We start from the raw sequence: 10,699 nt of genomic DNA on the forward strand, positions 1-10,699 counted from the left end.
ACTTTTCAAGAGACATAGGTGCCTTCCCTGGAACCAGAGTAAGAGACAGAATTCAAGTTCAATTCCTATTGGTGTGAGAAGTGACATTGCTCTTCTCAGGCAGGCTTGCGTCACACGAGGCTTCACTGGGGGGAAGCCAATTGACCTTGTGCCAAGGGGATAATTTTACCATCATCTCACAGAATAATGCCCAAATTCCATAGCATGGCATTCAAGGCCAATCACAATTTGATTATGACCTACTTGCCTTCACCCTGTTGAAGCCTGGCTGGCTCATGGCTCTAAGCCTTCCTAGCTTGTTCTTGTTCTGCTGTGGTTAGTTTTAGTATCCAGCTTACTTTTTGGCTCTATCTCTCAGGAATTACCCCACTCTAACCTTTCAGACTCAAAATTTGTGCTTAGTATCCCCTATTTGGACTCTTTGTCCCAGGGCTTGGCCTGGGGTTTCCCTCATGTTCTTCATCTTCTTTCCCAGAGAAAGATACGCACCCTTGCCAGCCTCTTGGAGCTTAGCCCCTGGCTCCAAGTTGCTTGTGTGGCACTCTGCCTGGCCTTCCAGGTCCCCTGGTGGGGGGAGGCCAGGAGTAGGAGATTCAGGCCAACCTTCATAGAGTTCCTGGTGCCTCTTCTGTGCTAGGCCTTGGCCTGAGCTGGGGATATAGAGATGATTATGACAGGCTTCTACCCTGCAAAGATCCCATAGCCTAGTAAGGAAGAAAACCGGCTAAGTAAATAAAGGCAATAATATATTACAGGTACACTCCATGCAGTGAATGAGGGGTTCAGAGAAGGGATGAGTCAGTTGTGCTAGGGCTGTGGGGATGGTCAGGGAAGCCTTCAGAGATAAGGCAGTGAGTCCCCAGAGATGTCACATCAGGAGAAAGAATGCCTGATATAGGACTAGCATTTCCTCCCTGAGAAGGGGAAAATAGATTCTCTGGAAAGAAGAAGTCCATGGTTTGTTGATTATGCCTTTGCAGACATAGCAATGTGAGGAAAAGATTGGAGCCTGTTGGATGGAAATCTTTGACATTTGGAATCCAGAGTGCTCTGTGGCCAGGCAGCTTGGCTGAGAGGCTAATTCAGTCTTCTTCAGAGAGGGGAAATCCCCAGCGGCGGCCGCAGTGGAAATGCTAAATGTGGAAGGCCAACAGAATAGACTCCCGTTTTATTTGGCTGAAATGAGGGGGAAATGGCTCTTGATATGCCCTTTCTTCCATGTGGGGTCACCTTTTAGACTTGGAAAATTTGGCTCAAGAACAAAATGGCAAGTGAAAGCGTAAATCCAGAACATCAGAGGATAGTGGTTTCCCCAAGATCATTCTTTCTTCCTCCCATGTGTGAGCTGAGAAAGCCATGTTCAGGTATCCAGCCCAGGGAAGTCAGGTACAGGAGGGTTTGGATGTGGAGTGGTGGCAGCTGCTGGCTGAGGAGCTGGGATAGGACTATTTGGCAGAGTAGAGAGGAGAGGGCTAGTATGCTGAGCCTGTCCCCCCCAGATGCAAAGGGTGTTGAATGCCTGGCGTGCCAAGAGCGATGTTTCACTGGACACATTTTTCCACGGTGATGTTGGCAGCAGTGCCTTGTGTCCCTGTGGGAGGTAGGGTGGTGAGAGGAATGGAAAAAACCCAGTGTTTTCCAGCAGGACCATTACATTATGGAAACCCTGACACTGATTTGCAAATGTGTCTTTTCTCTTGGGAAGAGTGAGAGGGAAGTTACTGACTCCTGACTACCTGGGGCTTTTATGAACATCGGAGACCATGGTGTTTATGAGTTGGAGTTGAAAAAATCAACCTACCTTCAATTAAATGCATGTAGATTAATATCAGGATCATATCACTGAATTTAAAAAAAGCCACAGAAGAATACACACAGTGTGATTCCGTTTGTATAAAGTTCAAAAACATGTACAACCATATATATGCATGCATGTGTATATAGTTTAAAGATACAAACATGTATACAATTATAAAGTTAAGTAATGAAATAATAAACACAAAATTTGGGAGAGTGATTGCTAATTTTGAAGTGGAGAGGTTTGAAATGAGGTGGGGACACCCATAGGAGATGTCAAGGTAATGATCATTTTCTCTTTTTAAAAATAGGCAGTGAGTAGCACAGCCTAAGTGTGCTGGGCCCATAAAAACTGGCAGTGAGAGCCAAGGTGTTCATTGTATGGCAATTCTTTGTATGTTACATACATTTTATGAATATTATTTTTACCTACTGTATTTAGTAAAACAATTAAACTGAACTCTAACAGGGGCCGGATGTGTGTGTGGAGAGGCGTGAGGACGAGTGTGTGTCTGATGGCCATACATTTGAAGGAAGGACATTGGATCGGTTGCCAGCTTCTTATGCATCAGCATGACGCCAGCTTTCCTTATATCAATTAATTTATATTTCAAATAAAAACCCAAGTGTACAAACTGACTCCAGGAACCCTTGCTGAAATTAAAAGGTTATTTCTCTTCCTGACATGGGAAATGCAAAGGAAATAACATAAGATGGGTTGGGGGGAAAACCAAGATGCAAAACTGTGCATACAGTTTGATTCTGATATTGTTAAAAAAATCTCTATGCATAGATTAAAAAGCTTGGAAGTGCCTATTAAATTATTTAAAAGGTGTTCTCTCTTGAATGATTTGTGTTCAGGAAAGATGATATGTTTCCTAGCAGCTGACCTGTTGGTTGATTTCATTTCCCCCCATTTCCGGTATGGTCAGTCCCTCCTCTCTACCATTCTGTGGTGTCCTGTGGCAGGGACACTTTTCCTCTTTTCATATTTTAGTTGTCTATGGAACATTCTCTTTTCTGCTTTCCAAAAATGATGAAAATTTAATTTGGTCACTAGAGCACACTGATAATCCCAGGAGCCAGGAGACTAGCCCAGGAGTTAGGAAAATCAGGGTAGCAGGAAACATGCAACAGGATGTGGTCTCCACCTGGACAGGGCGTGTTGTGGGAAGTCCAGCAGGTGCAGTCCCAACTCAGCGGCAACTCACCTCCTGCCTCTTCCCTCCTTCCTTTTCAGTCTACTCCACTGTCCTGGGTTAGGTTTCCTGGGAAGCAGACTGAGACTCAGGGTAATGTACAAGAGTTTATTAGGGAGTGCTCTTGGGATAACATGTGGAAAGGGAAAGGAAGGGACACAGTCAGGATTTGGCAGAGGGAGGAGCCAGCTGGGAGGCAGTCTCAGTGGCAGCCTCAGAAGGGAGCTGCAGGGAGTTGAGAAGATGAGATAATAACTCTTCAGAGCTGTTCTGAGTTGGGGTGATGGGGTTGGACCTTTAATCCCAAGCAGGTCAATCAGACGCCGGGCGCTGGCTACCTCAGAAGGGGGCATGATCTTGGTGGAGGGGGCCATCCCTTCCAACTGAGTCAGTCCCTAAAAGGAGCTGACAGCTTTTCCAGCAACTTCCACCCAAATCCTTTATTCTTGAAGCAGAATCCGGGTGGCATGTTACATCATCCATCATACCTTCATGCTGCAACTGGAATATTTGTATTAAAAAATGAATTTAATAATGTCACCTGCTGCTGAAAATCCTTCTGTAGCTTTCCATTGCCCACAGGAGAAGGAACAAATGTTCGCCTTGGCATCCAAGGTTTTTTACAATCTGGCGCTAATTTCCATTCAGTCTTTCTGACGCCATTCCTCACCCATGTCCATGTCCCAGTAAAAACATGTCGTCATATTCCAGCCACCTCAAACATTTTCACTTACTGAATATACATCTTTATATACCCATTTACTCTGTCTGTAATATCTTTCTGCTGTCAAAGTCTTACTTAACCTTCAAAGCCTAGCTCCAATGTCCCTTTGTTCATAATGCCTTCCCCAAATGTCCCAGGCAGGGTTTTTCCTTTCTATGGGTCTCACAGCCCACTTTCCTTTCCTTCTCCTTTTCTTCTCTCCTCTCCTTACTTTTTCTCCTCCTCCTTGTCCCTGAACATTCCCCATTCTCTCCGATTTCTCTCTTTTTCTCTTTGGGGCATATTTGCTTCTTATGTATGTCTCACATGTAAATCTAGAGGCCATGGATTTGCTTGTGTTCCTTATTGTAAGGGAAATCCACTGTGGTGTATAGGTTACTTAACGTTGCACCCCTCCCCCCCAGACTCTTCATGCAGACATTTATCATATCACTTATCCTGCCATGCTCCAACGGGTCAAACACGATGTCATTATAAATTTTGGTAAAACTAATTAAGTGCTCACTCAAACTCCTTTGATGCTCTTGATAACTTTCCCACTATCATCAGGTGGCTGGTCCAAAAAAGTAGATCTCATGACCTAGCTGTGCCTAAAACTTACAGAAAAAGGAGATGTGCAGGCTTAAAATCAATGAGCAACACATCAAAGGTAGAAAAGCAGATCCAGGACACTTGCCTCCCTCTGTGTGCAGCTGATCCTGCTGTCAGCACCTTTGGAAGTAGTGTTTGTTTCATTTATTTGCTTATGTTGTGTATTCTTGAACTCTTCTTTTCCTTTTTATGTTACATGCATTGTCAGGCGTGCCTTAAAGGAGATTAAATTGTGCAGGCTGCATAGTTTTAAAATGGCAGCTTGAGCATATGCTATGGTTACTCATATGTCACTAAATCCAGGAAATGATAGAGAAGACAGACATTAAAGCAAATCTATATATCTACCTGATATGGGGAAAGAAGGGACCTAGTGAACCAGGAACTGTGTGCAATCACTGAAAGACAGAAAGCAGAGGGGTTTGGACCAAGGATGAGAGAGCAGCTTGGGATGCATAAGAGAGAACTGCATCACAGAGGCAGTCCCAAGAATGTGACACCAAGAACGTGGCAGGTCTGGGGGCTGCAGGAAGCTCAGGGGGCACTGAGTAGGGGTGCCACAGAGGCAGCAGCCGGGTGTGTTGAGCCTACTTGTAGGGGAGGGGAGGGGCCTCTGCTCCCAGGCAAAAGGAGCACATGAGGTCTTTGGGCCAGAGAGATGAACTTGAGGTTCAGGTGGTTGGTGATGCTGGGAGGAACATGTTAGGCAAATTGTTCTTAATGATCAGTGAGAGAGAAACCAGATCACATGAAGCAGTAGTGACTGTTGGACAAACCGTTTTCTAGGTCCTTTGAGCTAGGAATAAAATTGAGTTAGGAGGTTAATAATTCAACAGAAAGTTTCAAGCCTGAGTCCTTACCATTTAGGGTGATAATTACATCAGTTTTCCCAGGGCTGAGGGGATCCCAGGGTGGAAGGACTTTCAGTGCTAAAATCAGGAAAGTCTCAGGCAAATAGGGATGCATTGGTCACTCTGCCACCATCCTGCCCCTTCATCACATTGACCAAAGCAGGGTTTCATTTGCCCTCTTGTTTAAGAGGCCACTGGCTACTCTGTGGCTTACTTTTTGGCTGTTCCCAATGATGGTTGTGTGGGACTCAGGTCACTTAGGTGACGCATCCTGTTGCCCCCTAGAGAGGTCTGTGATTTATAATTGTCACTGAAAACATTTCTATTTCCATTAATTTGACACATATTGGATGAGATACATAATCATGATGCATAGAAATTCAGAGACACATACCGTGTTTGTCGTATCATTTTTTTAATGGTCAAACCAAGTTTTAGTTTTCATTTTAAGTTCTCCAGGATCTATAACCAATGCTGACATCCATGCCCTTCTCAATTATGTGAATCTTCTGATCGACTCTAGCATTAAACTGTGTATACCTAAGTGCAGGTAAGAAGGCAAAGGTTCTGGGTTTGATTCTCTAGCAGTGGGAAATCTGTTGTTCCTACTTGTCTCTTCATGTCCCAAGCTCTAGAAGATGCCTGTGGACTTTGGGTACTCATCCAGCTAGATCCTTTCCTATCTTAGGGTTTCAGCAGTTGTGTCCTGTTACCCATCCTCAAGACAAGAGATTTAAACATGAGCACCTTTCATTTTATCCTTCATTTGGTCAATAATCAAATATATATTGAGAAACTACTGTGTTCCAAAGAGTTCTAGAACTGAGGATTTAATTGAGACAAATAGATGATGTCCCTGATTTCAGAGTATATGTCCTAGTAGGGGCAAGGCAGGTGATAAAACAATCATCTTTTATCATGGACAAACAACAATCACAAAACCAACAACAACAAGTAAACAAGAAAGTTATCAGACAGTGTTGGATGTTAAGCTGAAAATTAAGGCTAAATGCTTTGATGAAAACTTCCTAGATAGCACTTCTTTGTGGTGGTCAGGAAAGGCCTTCCTAAAGAGGTAACATTTAAGCTGAAATCAGAATGACAGAGGAGTCAGCAATGCAGAGATGGGGAAATGATGCAAAAAGGGCTTACCTGTTAGAGGGAAAGCTAGGAATAAGCCCTAAGACAGAAATGAACTTGAAGGGTCTGAGGAACAGCAAATCAAACCAAACCAAACCAAATATTCCTACCTAACAGATGCAGTCTGCCCTGTCTGGGGGATGGGGATGCTTGTAGCTCTGACTTGGGCAGTGCAAAGGCAAATTTATATAACTAAAGCATTTGTACCCCCATAATATTCTGAAATAAAAATAAATAATAAATAAATAACCCCCAAAATAAAACAAAACACAAAGTGGGGTGGGGATGATAGGTTAGAAGGTTCAAGCCACAGTAGGGGCCAGATCATGAGGTCTCAGGAGGCTATAGTGAGGAGTTTGAGTTTCATTCCAACTTTCTTTTTTTTTTGGAGACAGAGTCTTGCTCGGTTGTCCTGGCTAGAGTGCTATGGCATCAACCTAGCCCACAGCAACCTCAAACTCCTGGGCTCAAGTGATCCTCCTGTCTCAGCCTCCTGATTAGCTGGGACTACAGGCTCATGCCACCATGCCTGGCTAATTTTTCCATTTTTAGTAGAGATGGGGTCTTGCTCTTCTCAGGCTGGTCTCAAACTCCTGAACTTAAGTGATCCTCCCACTTTGGCCTCCTGGAGTGTTAGGATTACAGGTGTGAGCCACCATGCCCGGCCAGGTTTTATTCTAAATTAATGATCAATCATTGGAGGGTTTTAGGTAGAGGAGTGATGAGATATGATTTTTTTCCACTGCAGTGGGAAGAATGGATGGAGGCATGTGTGGAGGCAGAAGGCCTGGTCAGGCTGCCATGGGTGTGGTCCAGGAAGAGGTGATGGTGATGTCAGTCCGAATGGTAATAATGAAGTTGAGTAGAAGGGAAAGAGAATGAAATATATGGTGGAAGTAAAGCCAGCAAGACTTAGGACTGATTCAATGTGGGAAGGAGGGTGTAGTGTATTGAACTGTGCCCCCAATAGATATGTCAACTTAGAACCTCAGAATGTGACCTTATTTGGAATAGGAATCTTTGAGATGCATTTAAGATAAGATCATCCTGGATTAAGGTAGGCACTAAATCCAGTGATGAGTGTCCTTACAAGAGACAGAAAAGAGATAGACCCAGAGACCCAGAAGGGAAGGCCATGTGAAGACAGAGGCAGAGAATGGCATGAAACATCTGCAAATTAGGGAATGTCAGGACTGCCCACAAGCACCAGAAGCTGGGAGAGACGTGGAACTGATTCTCCTTCAGAGCTGCTAGAAGGAATCAACCCTGGAACATCCAATTTCAGACTTCTGGCTTCCAGAACCATGAGAGAATAAGTTTCTGTTGTTTTAAGTCACCAAGTTTGTTGTAAATTTGTTATGACAGCCATAGGAAACTAATATAGAAGGGAAGAGGGAAATCAAGAATAACTCCTAAGTTTTTTAGTTTTATCTGCTTAATGGATGGTGATATCATTTACTGAGATGGGGAAAACTGGGGAAGAGCAAGATTTTCTACTACTGATCATGTCTTTTGGAAGCGGCAAGGTGGAAGGAAATTGACATGAAGTAGAGTTCATGTCCAGCATGCAGGTCCAGGGCTGAGGGCAGGGGTAAGTAGACGCAGCTCCAGGTCTGGGGTTGAACTTGAGGGAGCGAGGGCCAAGAGCATTGCTCAAGGGAAGGACTGACAAGGGAGCTGGTCAGTCCCTTGTCACCTGGATCTTTCTTCCCTTACTTGGTGAGGTAGACTGAATGTTTATATACCCCCAAATTCATATGTTGAAATCAAATCCTCAATGTGATAGTATTTGGAGATGGGCCCTTTGGGAGGTTATTAGATCATGAGGGTGAAAACCTCATGAATGGGGTTAGTGACCTTATAAAAAAGGCCCTAGAGAGCTCCTTCACCACTTATACCACATGAAGACACAATGAAAAGATAGGACACAGGCCCTCACCAGACACTGAATCTGCCAGTGCTTAGATCTTGGACTTCCCAGCCTCCCAAAGTGTGCAAAATACATTTCTGTTGTTTATAAGGTGCCCAGTCAGTTATATTCTGTTACAGTAGCCTGAGTGAACTAAGACATTTAATACATGAACTTGGATCATTTACTTATTTCTTTGAGTCTCATTTGATTCATTTTAAAATGGTAGTTAAAAAAAAAGCAACACTTTTATTTCAGGGTCAAGAAGATAGTCCTCATTTTACCATTTTTCTCAGATGTTTCTCTAAAGCTCAACATTTTCCTCGTTTTATTCCATCTCACAACATCAACAGAATGAGTTGTAACGCTCTAATGTTGTTAAGGGGAAGAATTCTCCACCAATAGAAGTAAGCTCTGCTACCTTCTGTAGTTTGAACATGTGACCAGGTACCAGGTGACTTAAAATTCACTTCAATATTATTTTCATAAATTTCCCAACTTCCCATTTGAGAAATCACTCCCACTCCCAAAGCCTAGTCCAGAAGGGATCACCTTATTGTAATATGGTATTTATAAGCACATCAAAGTATTTTATTGCAAAACAATTTTCAAATCGTAGAATCAAAGAGAAGCCTTTTCAAATCATTAAAGCATTTGCCTTTTCCTCTTCATGTAAAATCATGGGTGCTATGATAAAATCAAATGAATTACTCAATTCTCCTGTGTCAGCTGCCTGTAAATTTTCAGGATTCAGTCAGCAATCATCGAATGTGCTGACAGATTCTTTAGGTTTTGGTTTCTGTGGTTAGAAAACATCTAGGAAGTTGTAAATAATTGCCTTTCTGCCTTTGCTCAAGATGTTTTCTCTACCTGAAAATCTCTTTCACCTCCCTCATTGTCACATTGATCTGAGCTTCCCCAGTCCCTCAGGATACTGTGTAAAGGCCCCAACTTCTATAAAATTATTGTTTCATGATAAAGTGGAAATGTTTAGAGAACACTAGGCATTCCCCACCCAATTCTTCCCAGCCAAAGGTGACCGACCTTCCTCTGAGCTCCCTCCTGTGGCAATTTTTATGCCTCTCTTGGCTCACTGGACACTGCTGGGATTGCCACAGTTTCCCTGTCTTGTTTGTTTCTTCCTTCTAAGCATCTTGACTTAAACTCTGTTGCCTTCTGCATTCCCCTTGGCACAGCCTCACACAATGATTTACACATTCCAGGCCCTGGGAAGGGTCCCTGTGCATTGATAGATGAATGCATATGTGCTCATAGGCAGTGGGCTGCAGCTGACACGTAGATGGAACTTTCTGGCACATAGGCCTTATTCTTCACCTTAGCCCCTTGCATCACTAGGTTGGCTCCTTCTTCCTTACTCCTCAACTCTCCCGTGGTTTATCTTGCTGCTCAGTCAACCACAAAAACTTCCCCTCAATTCACAGCAGGTTTTTCCTGGATAATAATTCAGCCTGTCTCTTGACCATGGTTTCTCCAAACTGTGACTTCTCTGTCTTGACAGTAGACTCTTGGATTACCTTGGATAAAACACTTCTGAGCTCAATCCATTTTCTGGGACTGTCCCTCCTGTATTCTGCTATTGGGTCTGTCTTGCCTTTTTAATGAGACATTTTTCACCTTATTGACAGTAACCCAAGGAAGATTTTATCCTCTCTATAGAGACAAAGATTTAGAAAAAGATATATGGTGGTGACAGCTTATTTGTCCATTGGTTTTCAGGAAAGCCTTGCTTTAGAGTGCAGAAAAACTACCTGTGTTTGGAGGCTAGTTTCCTAAGCAGCTGGCATTTTGGGGAGACCTCAATCCTTCTAACAACTTGGTAAATTGTAATCTGGCTCCATCACATTACAGCATGACCATGAGAAGAGTCGTCTTAAAAGTATAAGACTTTTTTTCTGGAGTCAAGCAGAAAAATCAGGCTCATTGCTTCCCCAATCCATTTGATATAGTCATGTCTACCTCACATGGATCATTTTTATGATGATATCATTTATTTTATTTTTTTGGGGGGAGGGGGAACCATTCAGACTGCATCCTGTCTCTCTTACTCTTCCCAGGGAAGAGAAGAGGATCCTCAGTGGTAAATGTCAGGGGCAGCCCAGCAACACCAAAGCCACCTTCACGCTCAGGAGAGGGCACTGTGCCTCCTGCTTCTGGTTTCTATGCTCTGAATGTTCAAAGAAATTCCACTAGTAACAACTACAGAAATCGTCCCTGAAAGTATATTCTTGATGTTATAATTTAAAAGACATCACCATAACAACCTAAAATTACTGAATGTCAGAGCCCAGAGAACTTTAGGGACCCTTTAGCTTGGCATTTTCCAAAGTGAGGCACGATACACCTGGTGATACCTGGGTCATTTTGGTAGGGTATCTGCATACAGTGCTAAACACCACAGACTCATGCAATGAGAGACAGTCTTTTTAATTCTCTAGCCTTCTGATTAGCCAAGGAGTAGGTTGCGATT

The 10,699-nt window shown here is 43.3% G+C and overlaps 1 non-coding gene across 1 annotated transcript; it reads right to left on the bottom strand.

Moving 5' to 3' along the window:
• Positions 1–10,247: 10,247 nt before the first annotated feature.
• LOC123646831 lies at positions 10,248–10,459 on the bottom strand. Its single transcript, XR_006738067.1, has one exon. It is a non-coding gene; the product is annotated as a small nucleolar RNA U3 (small nucleolar RNA).
• Between the last annotated feature and the right edge of the window lie 240 nt (positions 10,460–10,699).

Source organism: Lemur catta, chromosome 10, assembly GCF_020740605.2.
Source record: "Lemur catta isolate mLemCat1 chromosome 10, mLemCat1.pri, whole genome shotgun sequence".
NCBI lineage: Eukaryota > Metazoa > Chordata > Mammalia > Primates > Lemuridae > Lemur > Lemur catta.